The following is a 14,331-nucleotide window of genomic DNA, read 5'->3' as shown; positions in this document are numbered from 1 at the left end:
AATGTACCTAACAGGTGATGTGATGCTACATTATTACTGCCATATAAAAAATATGACAGATATTAAAATAAACAATTACATTACACTGCGTTTTATATTTAAACTTTTATCATAAATTAAGATGAAGCAATGCGGTATAAATTAACTATGTTGCTTTTCTCAGGTAACTCTAGATATTCAAGAGCAGTCCAGTGAACGAAATGAACCGAAATGCAGCACAAATTATTGTTTTGGTGTTGCTTCCTCCACAACTTGCAGAGAGCTTGGACTTGAGACAGCTGGGCTGCAACAGCCCTTCTGAGAACCTGATCCACATCTCAGCCTCCCCATGCTTGCAGGCTTTCATATAATGCCGAAAACAAAAGAGGAATAGAAATAGTTTTGAGACGAAACAGATGTATAAAAAAAAAAAAAAAAAAAAGAGACAAAGCTCTTTGCATGGAGTGGACCATGTGTTCAGCTAGGTTTGAAAGCTGGCCTTGCTTTCTTATAAAAGTGTCAGCTCTTTCCAACAGAACAAATGAACCCATGTGACGTACCTGAGTGTGCAACATCTCCTGCTGCTGACTTCAGGCAGAGCCATTTACAGACTTTCTGGAGCCCCATTCAACAGACTGTAATAGCTTTGAAGGGGAATGTAAATCAATGCAATGTATCAATGTGTTGGAGGCAGGTGGCCCTATCACCCAGTTGTCACCGTATAGTTACCACAATCACTTTCATAACATAATCTGAAACTTGGTAGAAGGTCAGATGGAACCAAACATAGAACACGGGTGTAAGGCGCAGGTGAGGTCCTATTATTTGTGACACAGGAATTCAATGTGCAGTATAATTATGTGGTTTCACCTAAATCAAAGAAAACAATAAAGTCTGAAGCAGAAAAAAACCCCAGAAAAAACAGCAAAGGCTTTGTGAGAATGTTTGAATGCTAATGATAGGTAAGAAAACCCTGTTTTAAAGCCTCTTTTATTGCACCTTTGAGAGCCTCTTCATACATGATTGTATAGTTAATGAAAAACATGTTTCATGCACCGTATTGTTGATGCACTGTTGTCTTTTCAACAGCCAGGTCATTCTGTATCCAGGATGTGTCGTAGGGCTGTTTTATTGTTCCCTTTTTTAATTCAAGTTTTTATCAGGGATTTAGTGGCTCCTGAAGGATACTTTAATAATAATTTTGTATCATTTCATTCAGGCATTTTAAGTGTTCTTTGGACAAAGAAAAAGGGAATCATATTTTAAAAACAACCTTTGGTTCCCTTATCACTTTCCTCTGATGGTAAACTGAATTCCTGTTCGCAAGTGTGGGGTTTGTTTAGCTCCAGGCATCTGTGTTTAGATATGGAGAATGGTGATTGGTTCGCTGCCAGGGGCAACCAAAGGTCAAGCTGTTCTATTTTTCAAAGTTTTTTTTTTTTCTCTAAAGAGTTTGGCTCATTAATCAGAGTTAAAAGCAGAAAAAAGAAAATGCCTAATAATTGTTGGATTCTTTCCTTTTTCTTAAACACATTTTTGTGTTTTCATGCTTGGAGGTCGAGTGTGGATGTTTTCCTTGGATCATGTCGACATAATCCTGACAAGTGAACGGGGGCATCTTAAACTGACATCTGGCATGGCGATGGACAGATATGGTTTTAGCCCCAGAGGCTGTTTTCATGACTTTTCATTTTCCATCATGTTTGCAGAGAAACGGAAGGGGGGTGAACTTGATGAAAAAAAAACAAGAAAAAAAAACTGCCACTGGCGGAAAATGAGATCAGGTTTGCCGCAGCTGTCTTCCTTACCTTTAGAGGTTAAAGGTCATCAAGTAGCAAAGAAAGGTCTCATTGTAATGGTAACAGCTAAAAAAGCAGGATTACGGAATTGTCCGTCTCCTTAACAACTGTACTTGTGGGGGTAAGGGAAAGGAAAGGGGTTCACAAAATAGCATGGAAACATTTATCTGGCCGTGTCATTTCTGTCTGCTGCTGTTTACTTGGAGAAGGATCAGTAGTAAGGTTCTTACATACTTGAAGCCCCTTTCTTCCCACAACTTTAATGTGCTTGGTCATTAAAAATGCTCCTGACTGTTGAACTAATTATCTAGACTGGCATGTTACTTGTATAGTGATTAACAGGTCAGTAGCATTTCATTTATTGTACTTTTAAAACATACACTATTGTATCATATGTATTGCCTTAGTGTTGAGGTAATATTATACCAGTGCATATACCAGGGCTTTCAAGAGAAGTCATTTAAAAAAGCAATATCATATCACATTAATAGATTGTGTCTTATTTAAAGGCATTTATAATTCCACAAGCACAAACTTGTAAACAGGTGGTATTGTGCCTCCTCATGGAACCAAACAATCTTTGAAAAACAGTTTTGTGGAGTGCTGCTGTTCTATTGAACATGCTGTGCGGCTTTCAAGTCACCGTATTACTGGCCCAACTTCAACTGTCCGTGACCTGCGCAGAACTCTAGTCACACTACTACATGTTCAGTAGGTGGTGTTAGCTCTCAAACGAGCTATGCTGTCAATGTAGCTTATACCATAGTGTCACAATTTCCCTGTATATTACATCAGCGATCTAATCGCGGTTGATAAACGGATACATTGTTAGTTTGATTTAACTGTCGAAATGAACTGTAAATAAAATCTAGTAAATGTCAGTAACTTAACACTTGGTTTAGTTGCTGTCAGAAGACAGTCGTTGAAAGTTGTTATCTGTAATCTAAATAATGCTTTGTGGAAGTCTTTTGAACTCTAACCACTGCGTGAACACATTGAAAAATTTGTCTCCGCCCTTGTTTTTAAAAAAATGAACTGCATGAGTCTGCCTGCTTCAAGCCAATTCTGAGAACCAGCACAACAGACAGATTAACTAAGGGTGGTAATGCTAACCCATCCCAGGTGTGCTCAATGGGGTTGAGAATGCCGGACAGGGCAGCACACTGATTTGTCTCTGCTGTAGCGAATCCATCAAGAGTAACTTGCTGTTGGGCATGATCCTGTGAGCATATTATTCTTGCAATATTATTATGCATTGACAAAAAACTACACAGCTATACTTCAATAAACAAACATGTTAGTCTGAATTGACATAACTTTTGTCATTTCTAAAGAGAAAGTATTTGTTTCTGTTTTTTATGTTACTATTTTATGGTGTTTGTTATCATTTTGAATCACTGTGTTTTGTTGCTATGATGCTGATAGTCTAAATCTGCTTTTACCTGGCTTCGAGCTTGCTTTGGGGATTCCTGAGTGCCAGATTGAACAGCCTTCCTCATTCCATTCAAATCATGTGACAGTGTGACCTTTAAGCACTGTCAGCCCCACCTACTCTCTGTCTGTTTACAAAAGCAACGTACTCTGTATTGCACAGGTATTGTGAAAAGCATTGGGGTGGTTGTAAGAGGGAGCTCTTACGTCAGTGGTGCACAAGTCTGTCCTTTTGAAATCCATTCCTGTCCAGAACTTTATTCCAAGCAGGTTTTAAATTAGTTAATTGAATAATTAAATAATTTAGGACCTGATTGTAACAAAAACTGGCATCGATCTTGTTGTGCACCATAGCTGTATATAGATACAAACAGCGGATGGTCATAAAAGTCTTCATGGGCTGATCGTATGTTCAGTGAAACTATCTGCTGCAGTCTGCTGGGCTTTATTCCCCAGCTGATTTATGATGCTGTATATGGGAATAAAAATATCAAAACAATCGTAATTGATAAATATGTAATAGGAATACATGCCAGCGTTTCAGGAATGTTGTACACACTAGTCTGTAACCCTTTAAAAGCTCCATTAGAATCTGTTAACACTTTAGTGTGTCTTTGTCATATTCAATCTGAAAATGGAATACAGTATGGATTTTACTTGTTCATTCGCGGCTGGCACGTAAGGATCTGGATGTCCCTGGCCACTAGATTTTGGCACTCGTAATTTTTTTTTTTTTCGTCTCTCAAAGGTTGTGTGAAAATGTATTTATAGCAAGTAATGTCGGCTTCTAGTGCAGGGTTGTGATTGGTGTAGTTACTTCTGTCTTGTGATGACTGTTATTTACTGCTTCCTATGAGCCTTTCCATTGTTTGTTATACATTGTTTTCTTGGACTGTGAGTGCTAGCTGACTGGATTGATGGGATGAAGGCTTATTGATTGTGAATCAGCAAGGGACATTTTCTTAACAAACACAGGGCAGCTAGACTGAGACCTCAGTTTCAATTTTAAAAGCTGACCACTGTGGGTTGGGAGTATATCCCCAGGTGTGGATTGGTTAAAGTGTCTTCCACGCCTAACACAAAGGCTCAAATTTATAAAGGGGAAAAATCGAACGCAAAAGGCCACATAATGTGTGTGTTCAGTACAGCCGCACTTATCGTCAAAATAGCAACCTATTTTAAGACTAATTAGGTAAAGCAGGGTATTCTGCAATAAACCAATTAAAATACCCCTCACCACAATTAGCGGTGGAAAATTACACACCTCTCACAATACAGAGCGGGTTTGGGTCAACCCTATTACAAAAGAAAATGAATGGCACACAAAGACCTCAGCCTGGTACTAGCCATGGTGATGAGGATGCTCTGAAGCTAAAACTGAAATTTACCAATGTGGAATTGGAGATTATGGTACAAGCAGTACTTGTAACACAAGAAGATGTGTTACAAGCTCGAAATACATCACCAGGAGAAATTAATAAAATATGGAATGTGCGGTGGCTTCTTAATAAACAAATGTACCACTTCAGAGTTTATAGTAGGTTGCTTATACATTACAACGCATCATCCAGTTACTGTGCTTTGCATATTAGTTCAACTTATCTTGTATAGAAAAATTTCAGGCATAAAGACTTTTCAAACTTCAGAAACAATAAATTTTATTTGCTTACATCCATGGCAGTCAAACAGGTGGATAAGCCTTCCATTGTTGTACAGCAATATGTTCAGCAACAATAACCCCATACAGCTGCATACGAACAATCTTCAGTTTAACTACGACTTATATCTTCTTAAAGTCTTATGCAGTTACAACTCTCCTATTTCTTATGTTTGTCTGTATTTCTTACTCTATATATGATTTTAAAGCATATCTGGATGGTATATATGGTTGAAAAACTATACTTGCTCTAGCTAAAGAACTAACTACATCATCTGTCCCTCTGTCCTTTTTTTTTTTTTTTTTTACCGTTTTCTTTCCAACTGGAATTTAACACTACTGCCTGAACCAGTATTGTTAAATACCAGAATGCCATATTACAAAAAATACATTTTGTAGGCATTACTAAAATAACAGTGGAGGATGAGCCCTCATTGAATATGAAACTTTCCCTTTCATGCGCCTTAGAATATCGATCCATCTTTTCTTAATCTCCTCCAGATTTATTTTAATAATGCCTACACTTTAGAAGTAAAGGCTCTCGTTAGAACCTTGCTTTGCCACTGAGGGGAGACCTTTTTAGGTGCTTCTAAGAACCTTTTTACATGGATTCCATATTCTCTATTTATAGACCTTTCTGTTTTGTCTTGTAAACAATGAAACATGTTTTGAAAGTTTGAGTTTCCAAAACAATACGGTACCAGGTATTATAAACCGTAATTTACAAACTGACTTGTTCAGAAGGGTTAGAAAATGAGCTCTTTGCAAAATGTTATTAAATGTTTCTTTGTCCTTGAAAACGATGTCTCCTTCTTGCTGCAGACAAGTCTCCCACATCACCTTGCCTTGTATATAGCCTACTGTCTGACTGCTGCAAATTAACACCTGCTTTTCAGAGTTCTTAAAATAATCATGCAAATATGAGGCCTGCAATTACCGGCAGCTTTAATAAATTAGACAGAATGTTTAATAGACCTCATTTGCAAAATTCCCTCCCATTTTTTGTGGTTCGTTCAGAAAAGCTCCAGAATTACATATGTATATACAGAATTACACATGCATCAAGGGCTAATCAGATGTTAATTGTCTGTTTATGTCATTGCGTGTGTTTTATAAATCCCATTCAAGAATTCAGAACACTTAGCGCCCATTTTAAGGCTGTAAAACATGCGCAATCCTTTTATAAATCTGGGCCAAAGTATTTAAATTCAGCACTTGTAAGTGTAACCTTATATATTGCACATGAATTATTCATAAACTGCACAAACTATGCAAGAAATCTGCTCTAATCTAATCTGAATACAGTATACCATCAAGGAACAGATTACATGAAAACAGCCAATCCACCTGCAAAATCAGTTACATGCCCCTGGCAAGTTATTGGACCAAGAGAAGATGTCATCTGTTACATCATCGATCATGCAGCACAGGTGGAGCAGTTAGCTGTAAAAAGTGTTATTGGACCAAGAGAAGATGTCTGAGGTCTAGTCATGTAACCTGCCTGTTCCAAAGCAGTGGAAAAGATAGCATAACAATGAAGGTACACCAGGCTCTAAGGCCCTCATGGAGGCCTTCATTGAAGAAAGAGAAAAAAATTGTTTTCTGTTGAGTGCTGGTTCTGCCAGTTCTCAGACAGTGTTACATTTGGGTCTGGAAAATGCCCTCCCCAGAGTTCTCATTGAAACATTTTCATCCAGCAGTAAAGCAATCAGTTCTTTCACTGAAAGCATTTTGGAGCTGCAGTTAAAGCTTGTTCCCTGCAAAGAGCCCATCACAGCACCACAATGAAAGAAGGAATTGGGTCTATGTTTGCCAATCAGCAGTTGTCACCTCTCAAGCTACTCTCCTTGTAGGTGGTGGTGCTCCTGCAGACAGGCCTTGCTCAGTCGCTCTAAGGGGAAGGAGATGTGCTTCATAAGAATAAGATCTGGACAAGCCCATCCCCAGATAGGAACACGTTGCTACTTCATACATAACATCAGAAGGCAATCTGGCGAACAACTTGAGACTGCACTACAACAGAACACCTTAACACATCCATAGAACGCAACAACAAGTAACTGCTTCACAAAAGGCAGAGCCACATGTTTCTATTATATGTGCAGAAGTCTATATATACATGCAATACAATTTACAGTTTTATAGAGTCTGTAATGCAAGGCAGTGCCAGGTGCAAACCATTACGGCAAACAGAGATTGTATTTGTGGTCAGAAATAAAAGCCTAAATATTTGGGTTGGTTCAAAGGCGCCGGTCAGTCAGGTTTATTGGACTCAGAGCAAGGCTAAACATGTTTCTTTTCTAACTGAGCGTTGTGGGTATTAGGCAAAAACATCAAACAAAACATGTATGTGTGTATAATTGTGAGAAAGAAGGGGTATAGTTTATGTTGTTAATATCATCTGTTAAATCCCCTATCGTGCAACACAGGAGGGGCAGGTAACTGTAAAAAATGCACAATACTAGATGTGTGATTAGTTGACTAATTCAAGTGAGACACTGAGGCTGCTACCATGTCAGTCTGGTTTGATTGAAAGATTCATTCAGAATGGTGTCCAAGAGAAATGGACAACATATTATATCTCTCTTGGCTCAATGGGTTGTGAAATCCCCCCCTTTTACGTCCTGACCATTTGAAGGGGCAAGGATCTCAAATTAAAACTATTGAAGTGTATATCATTGGTTCAATGTAATTTTCTTTGTAATTTGTTTAATCACCTGTCATTTCCCTGTTTGCTGCCCCCTTCTTCCTCTAGTGGGAAAGCTTACTGAACCACGCTTGAGATGATTTTGGTCCCTGGTACATGAATAAGAAAGCTTGTTACTGGTACCATGTCTATTACTAGGTATTAACTGGAGTTGTAAGGTGGGAATGTCTCATTTTTCCCACTCCGATTAGGATCTTGACAAGTTGCCTGTTTCACCTTGTTTTTCTTCACATAAATCAAATAATTGTTTGAAATGTTTTCTCATTGACACAGAAATGGCAGACAATGAAGGGAAACCTTTTAATAATATATATATTTCCTAATAATTTATTCCTAATGTCCTGTTATGTATGTCCTGTGCCATTTTCTATTGTCTTATATCATTATTTGCCATGCTTGCTCACTATTATAGCAAAAAAATGAAAGACCACTCAAAGACTGATTTTATTTCATTGATGTGAGGAAGCATATTAGTGCTGCACAGGCTTCAGTTCTTACTACTTCCTGTGAGATGTAATCCAACCAAAACATAGTTCTGTTCCTATGAAGAGAAAATAGAAGCAGCAAAACAAGACATTTCAGTGGATTAAAAAGAATTCATCAGGATAATGATGTAAAGTATTCCAAGTAAAAAAAAAAAAAAAACTATTAAAATATCAAACAATAAAATCAGTAAAACTGTTGTCCACCATAAGTGCTATTGTGTATTGAAATAAAAAAAGACAGTAGAGGCTATTGTCTGTTTTTATTAATTAACTACTTCTTTAAATTCAACAGAGTTGAACCATCCATGATACTGGGGAGCTCTCGAGGAGGGTTACTATCCCACCTCCTTCAATTATCTTGCTTGTAGAAATTAATATTAGACCCAGCTGAACTCTGCAGCTCCACAGGGTCACTTGCATTTGTTGAACCCTCAGGATGAAATAAAACAACAACTTTACAATCAATAATTAAACACATGCTGGTCCATGAATGCATCTGCCTTTATTTCTTTGAATTGTAAAGGAAATTGAGATGTAAATAACAAGGTACAGGGATGGAAATAAGACTCCCTTGCGTAGCAGTTTCACCAATTCCCGGTTTTACTTCAAGCTTGATTAGCCACAGTGTGCAGGTAACAAGCTTATTAAACTCTAGAACTGATCAAACTGATATGCAATGGGAGTCTTATTTCAGTCCCCCAAAGCTATTTCGGCTGGGTTACTGATGATGCCATTCATACAGCATAAGCCACACTAGCCTCCTATGAATATATTGAATCAACCCCTTTCAGTTCTGTTCGCTAAGGTTACTGCTGGGATTGCCAAGTACATTTAATTGTTTGGTGTGAATTAATGATCTTTGAAGGATTATTACCAAGTTTAATGTGGGGAGCCACAATGAGCAGATCTTAGAGCTGATCCACTAGGAAGTGACACAAAAGGTAAATTTTGTGTGTGTGTGTGTGTGTGTGTGTGTGTGTGTGTGTGTGTGTGTGTGTGTGTGTGTGTGTGTATATATATATATATATATATATATATATATATATATATATATATATATATACCAATACATGATTTTAAGGTTCGAGGACCTCATTGTAGTCTTTTTAAATGCACGTTTGCTTGAAGAAATGTGATTTGATGAGCAGTTTGACGTGTAAATGCCTCCACATTTGGAAGCCTTAGTATTTGTAGATTACAAAAGGATGAACCCTCTCTTACTGCTGAGGTCATGGGGCCATGTAGTAATTCAGGAGGCTGCATTCGAGAGATGTCAGTGGGGCAGTGGGAGAAAGCTTGACCATTGTTTTACTCCTTCACATTTTGTGACCAAAGGGTCTCTGTGGTGACCTGGGTCCAAATTAATTCACTCTGTTTATTCATTTTGTATTTTCCCAGGCAAGGCTACAACTGTCCGGTAACAGGGAGAGAATATAAGAAAGTGCTGGCACATCTGCTGGTCAACACAGCAGCTGAATTAGCAAAGTGCATCCAAATCCATTTGCTTCTACATGTTTGTCATAAGGGATGTGCTATCGCAGATGGTATAGGTTTTGTTGAATTTTATGCTGGTATTTACCATGGTTGAGAAGTTATGACATTTGGAGCATTGTGGTCACATTTTGGTCATCTGAGAACTTTTCTGGCTGAAATGGTGGTAGATGTTTGAAGGTTTCATGCATCATGGATAGGGTTACTGTTATGTTTAGGTATTGGGTTATTGGTATGGTTGAGTGTTCTTTAGTGAAAGCAAAAAGGGTTGAGACTTAATATAACATGGAGGTGCTGGGTTGGACCTTTCCTATTTGAATGTACTGTAAATGCATGCATAGGCATTCTCCTTATGGATTTAAAAGTGGTTTGATTGGATTTCTGACGTGTATATAGATGAAACTCCATTACCGTTCATACTGTATTTATTCCACAAATTAGGAATGAAATAAACACATCACTCCATGAACACATTTTTTTTTTTCTAAAAAAGTACAATGCATGAAATTTAAAGTATTTTTCAACATAAATTAAACAGCCGAATTCGGAGAATCGCTTTCCTTAGATTAAGCAACATATCTGCTTAGCAATGCAACATAATTTGGATTAGTGTGATTCACCCGGTCACTCTATCATTGGATTTGCAGCAATGGAAGATTAAATTTGAAATTACCTTTGGATAGTTGATGTCCATGTAGGAACCTTTTTTAAAACCAATATCTGATTTAGATGATTTTTTTAAAAGATTTCTGCCCACTTCAAAATAATTTATTTTTCTGTTTCAGTGTTTTATAATCCAACGGTCAGCAGAGATTGTCTTTCAATGTCGAAAAATAACTTATAAACAAATTTGCATCTGTTGGAACGTTAAGAAACCCCACTACTCGTTTACCAGGCTGCACGGGAGTAATACATCACCCAGTTCGCTTAGACTGGAGCAAAGCTTTAATTTCACTCTTAAAGGAAAGCTGCATTTTTTGCAGATGGAGAGACATCTGGAAAATGTCCTGTTTTAACAGTCATTTTCTGGAAGGGGTTTCTTGATTAATTTGAGTCTCGGGCTAAACTTAAAGTGATGGTTTTGTTATTGTGTTGGCACAATATGCTAACAACATGGCAGAGGCTGCCAGACAGCCAGAGTTCTTTCAGAGAGATTACAGCCTTGTTTACCAAGCCAGCTGCTCCCAGGCCTTGTCCACGGTGCCTGCCTCTCGGTGGGAGGCTCCCAGTGCTCATGGAACACCGACTGAACTCTTACTTGTACTGTACGTTATATAGCACATTCAAGAAACCTGGGAATCATGTAAAGCTGGAGCAAGTCAGGGCTGATGTTGAGAAGTCCATCTGTGTGTTTATTTTTTGCTCTAAAATAAATGCAGATTCGATATGGTTAGCATAACTTTCTCCAGAAATTGCAGTAGCTCAAGTTGATACCTTTAATTGTGGTAATAATAAATTATGTTTACAACTACTTATAATAAATAAAGTACTCCCCACTTTACATGTTAGGCTGTAATAGTAATTACATCTCTGGTTGTTGGTGACTTATTATGTACATACTACTATTACTAATACTACTACTTAAAATAATAATAATAATAATAATAATAATAATAAATAATAATAATAATAATAATAATAATAATAATAATCTGGATATTCCTGACACAGGTTTTTTTTTTTTTTTTTTTTTTTTTAAATGAGTTAATTCTCAGTCTCTATTTTTTTTTTTAAATATTAAACTTAACACTCAGTATCCAATGTTAAATGTACCAGTTTTGACTTCTTGCCCCAAGAGAAAGGTGGCTTAAGCATTAGCGACAACTATTTCAGAGACAGGAATTATGAGCCTCACTGCTTTTTAGCTGGTCGCACTGAAACTGCTAGCCTGAGGGTATAATAATTAAAACTGTTGTTGTCAGGTGACTGTATTTTAAGCAGTGGAATGTCAACGTTTGTAGCTGTGGGGTTTAATATAAAATATAATCTTTTTTTTTTTTTTTACAGTCAGCATTACACCTTCGTGTTGTTTTTCCTTGTTTTGTTATTTTGGGAAAGTAAGCACTTTTCACATATTAGTATGTGAAATATATTTTGACAGTGGGCTGGAAATAGGGTTAAACTAGCAATATATCCTTTTTTACTAATATCGAGTCTCTTACTTGGAGAAAAAACCCTCTAAGGTGAAAAGACATGCCTGCTTCGGATGATATTTTTATTAGGCCAGCAGAGGATGAGAGCATAATCTCTTGTCACAGAAATATACATCTATTTGCATTCATCACAATACACAAGACATTTTGAGAGCTTATACACCAAACCCATGATACACATGCCAAAGCATCCAAACTAGGAGATTTCATATTGAATCTTAGGATGCGTTTAAAGTAAAAAGCGGGCCATGTTATTCAAATGCACACAAGAAACAATACAATTAGTAAAATTCAGAACAGGTACCGATTATGATGCCCGAGCTGAAAGCTGAGATGTGTTGAAATGATAAAAATAAATAAAGTAAAGCCACAGGGTAAAATATAACACTTGTCGAAGTGTTTGCAAGATAAGCAGCAACCTTGCGTTTGACTGCTGATTCTTCCTGTCACTTGGACATGTGAGCATTTGCGAAGACAACTTAACTAATACATTTAAATAGAACCGTATGATGTGTCCCAAGGGAGAAACTGCTATGGTTCACTTAGTATGATATAATGTGCTGCACATGGCTGGACAATAGAACAGATATCTCCTAGTATGCAAATATGGACTGTAGTTGAGAATTTTATCCCTGAGGGTCAGAGGAGAGACTAGCTGTGTGTTGCAATGACCAACGGCTGAACAGCCTTCCACTATAACCCCCCAAAAATATGTTAAAATCCAAGGACATTATTTAGTGTGTGTATATATATATACACTCACATTTAAGGGATGTATGCAGGTAGTTTACACAAACATTATGTTGCCGTTAAGGCAGTAAAATGAACCTTTTTCAGTAATAGTATATAAGAAATTATGCTATTTGAATCAACATCTATAAATGTACCTTTATGTGCCTCTAATTTTAAATAAACAGTACACAAATATGTGTTTCCTTAAAGAAGTATCTTTATCATAAAAATAAAAAAAAACACAAATGCACCTTATATCATTACATTCAAACAGGAAGTGCCTAGAGCTCAGAGAATTGTGTAGGAAGTAGTGTCTTAACATTAACAACCACTACCAGTACCACTAGCAGGGATGGACCCAGACTTTCATGAAGGAGCGGGGCGGGGGGATACCTGATACGAAAGATACTGTTAAAGTAAACAATAGTTTGACATGTTTAACGAAAGGACCTTTTGGAGGGATTTCAGTTTTTTCCGAATAACTCATTTTCCTGATGGTCTTGTTGTAATGATCCACCCCGAGGTTATTGTCTGACCTTGCAGTCAAAAAAAAAAAAAGCGAAATACTTTTTCCTTTGTTCTGTTGTTTTGAAAACAGATATAATTGTATTACACTGTGCAAGTTAACACATAACAATACATTTTTCACTTAGCAAATACCCAGGTTACACCAAGAGATCGATTGGGAAAACATTGTTCCAAAAGTTTCAGACAAACATAATAAGAAATTGCATTAAACTAGTCCAAAATGAAAGCCGCAGAGACTTGTACAACTGTAGATCTCCAAGCAAATTACACTCCACCTCAAAGACTTGTGCCAGTTTCATTTCCATGACATTTACCTTAGGCTTTACATTTACGTCTATGAACTATATTTGCCATGCCATCAGAATTGAAGCTTATCTACATAGAAAGTGACTCAATGGAAATCCCTCAGACTGAGCCAAACTGTACCAGCCAGTCCAGAACAATCTAAAGGCTCGGAACTTAAGGGCATCATTACAGTCTCCAGAGGCCTCAGAAGCCCCCACACATCCAGATTGTCAACTGAGTGCTCAAACCCATGACCTGGGCTATACTATTTTCACCCATAGGTCATTAAGACAGATCCTGAATAAAATACCTACCAGCATGACAGTTTGTAGCCAAATGTTTATTTATTTATTTTTTTAAAATACTATGATGTCCGCAAATGTGCATGCTGAGAATGTGACTATTAAGATGGCTGAGCTGACAGCGAGAAGATGGGAGTCTGTTCCGCAGAGATATTCGGAGAGAGAAAAAAAATTCAGGGAATCACCTTAAAGTGCAAGCTGGATAATTACAGCTGACAGTCCACTCTGCCACACTGCTAATTTGAAGCTGATTTAAGTCCCTGGCATACAGCAGGTCTGGTGCAGGAGGAAGCAAGCCCTGCTCTGCACTTCTCCCTGCCACTCAAATTATGTCATCAGTGAAGGATCACTGGTTTTTAATGATAACGGTGCCTCCATACGGACAATCAGGAGGGATATGCACAGCTAATAAAGTGCCTGTCACCAAATTACAATTGACATCCTAACATCACTAAATTTGAATTGTAATGCCTTATGACAGTTGTGCAGTTATATTGGAAGAAAATAATTGACTTCAAGCCTGGCACATGAGATATGTTTTGCTGAACATGACTCATGTCCAATTTATAGTGTCTGATGTGAGTGTATAAGAAGCGACCTTAATCTAGTGAGAGATCATAGGTAATAATACAGTCTAATAAACCTTAGCAGTTGAACATCACAGGATTTTTAAAGGGCCACCTATAGTATGCGACTCTTGATACTGCCACTCATGGAAATACAATGGACAAGATGACACTGCTGCGGAGTGCAATACAGCATGTTTACACCATGTTAGGTTT

The sequence above is a fragment of the Polyodon spathula genome, chromosome 2 (assembly GCF_017654505.1).
Source record: "Polyodon spathula isolate WHYD16114869_AA chromosome 2, ASM1765450v1, whole genome shotgun sequence".
Classification (NCBI taxonomy): domain Eukaryota; kingdom Metazoa; phylum Chordata; class Actinopteri; order Acipenseriformes; family Polyodontidae; genus Polyodon; species Polyodon spathula.
The sequence above is the reverse complement of the archived record's forward strand: the minus strand, read 5'-3'. Positions refer to the sequence as shown.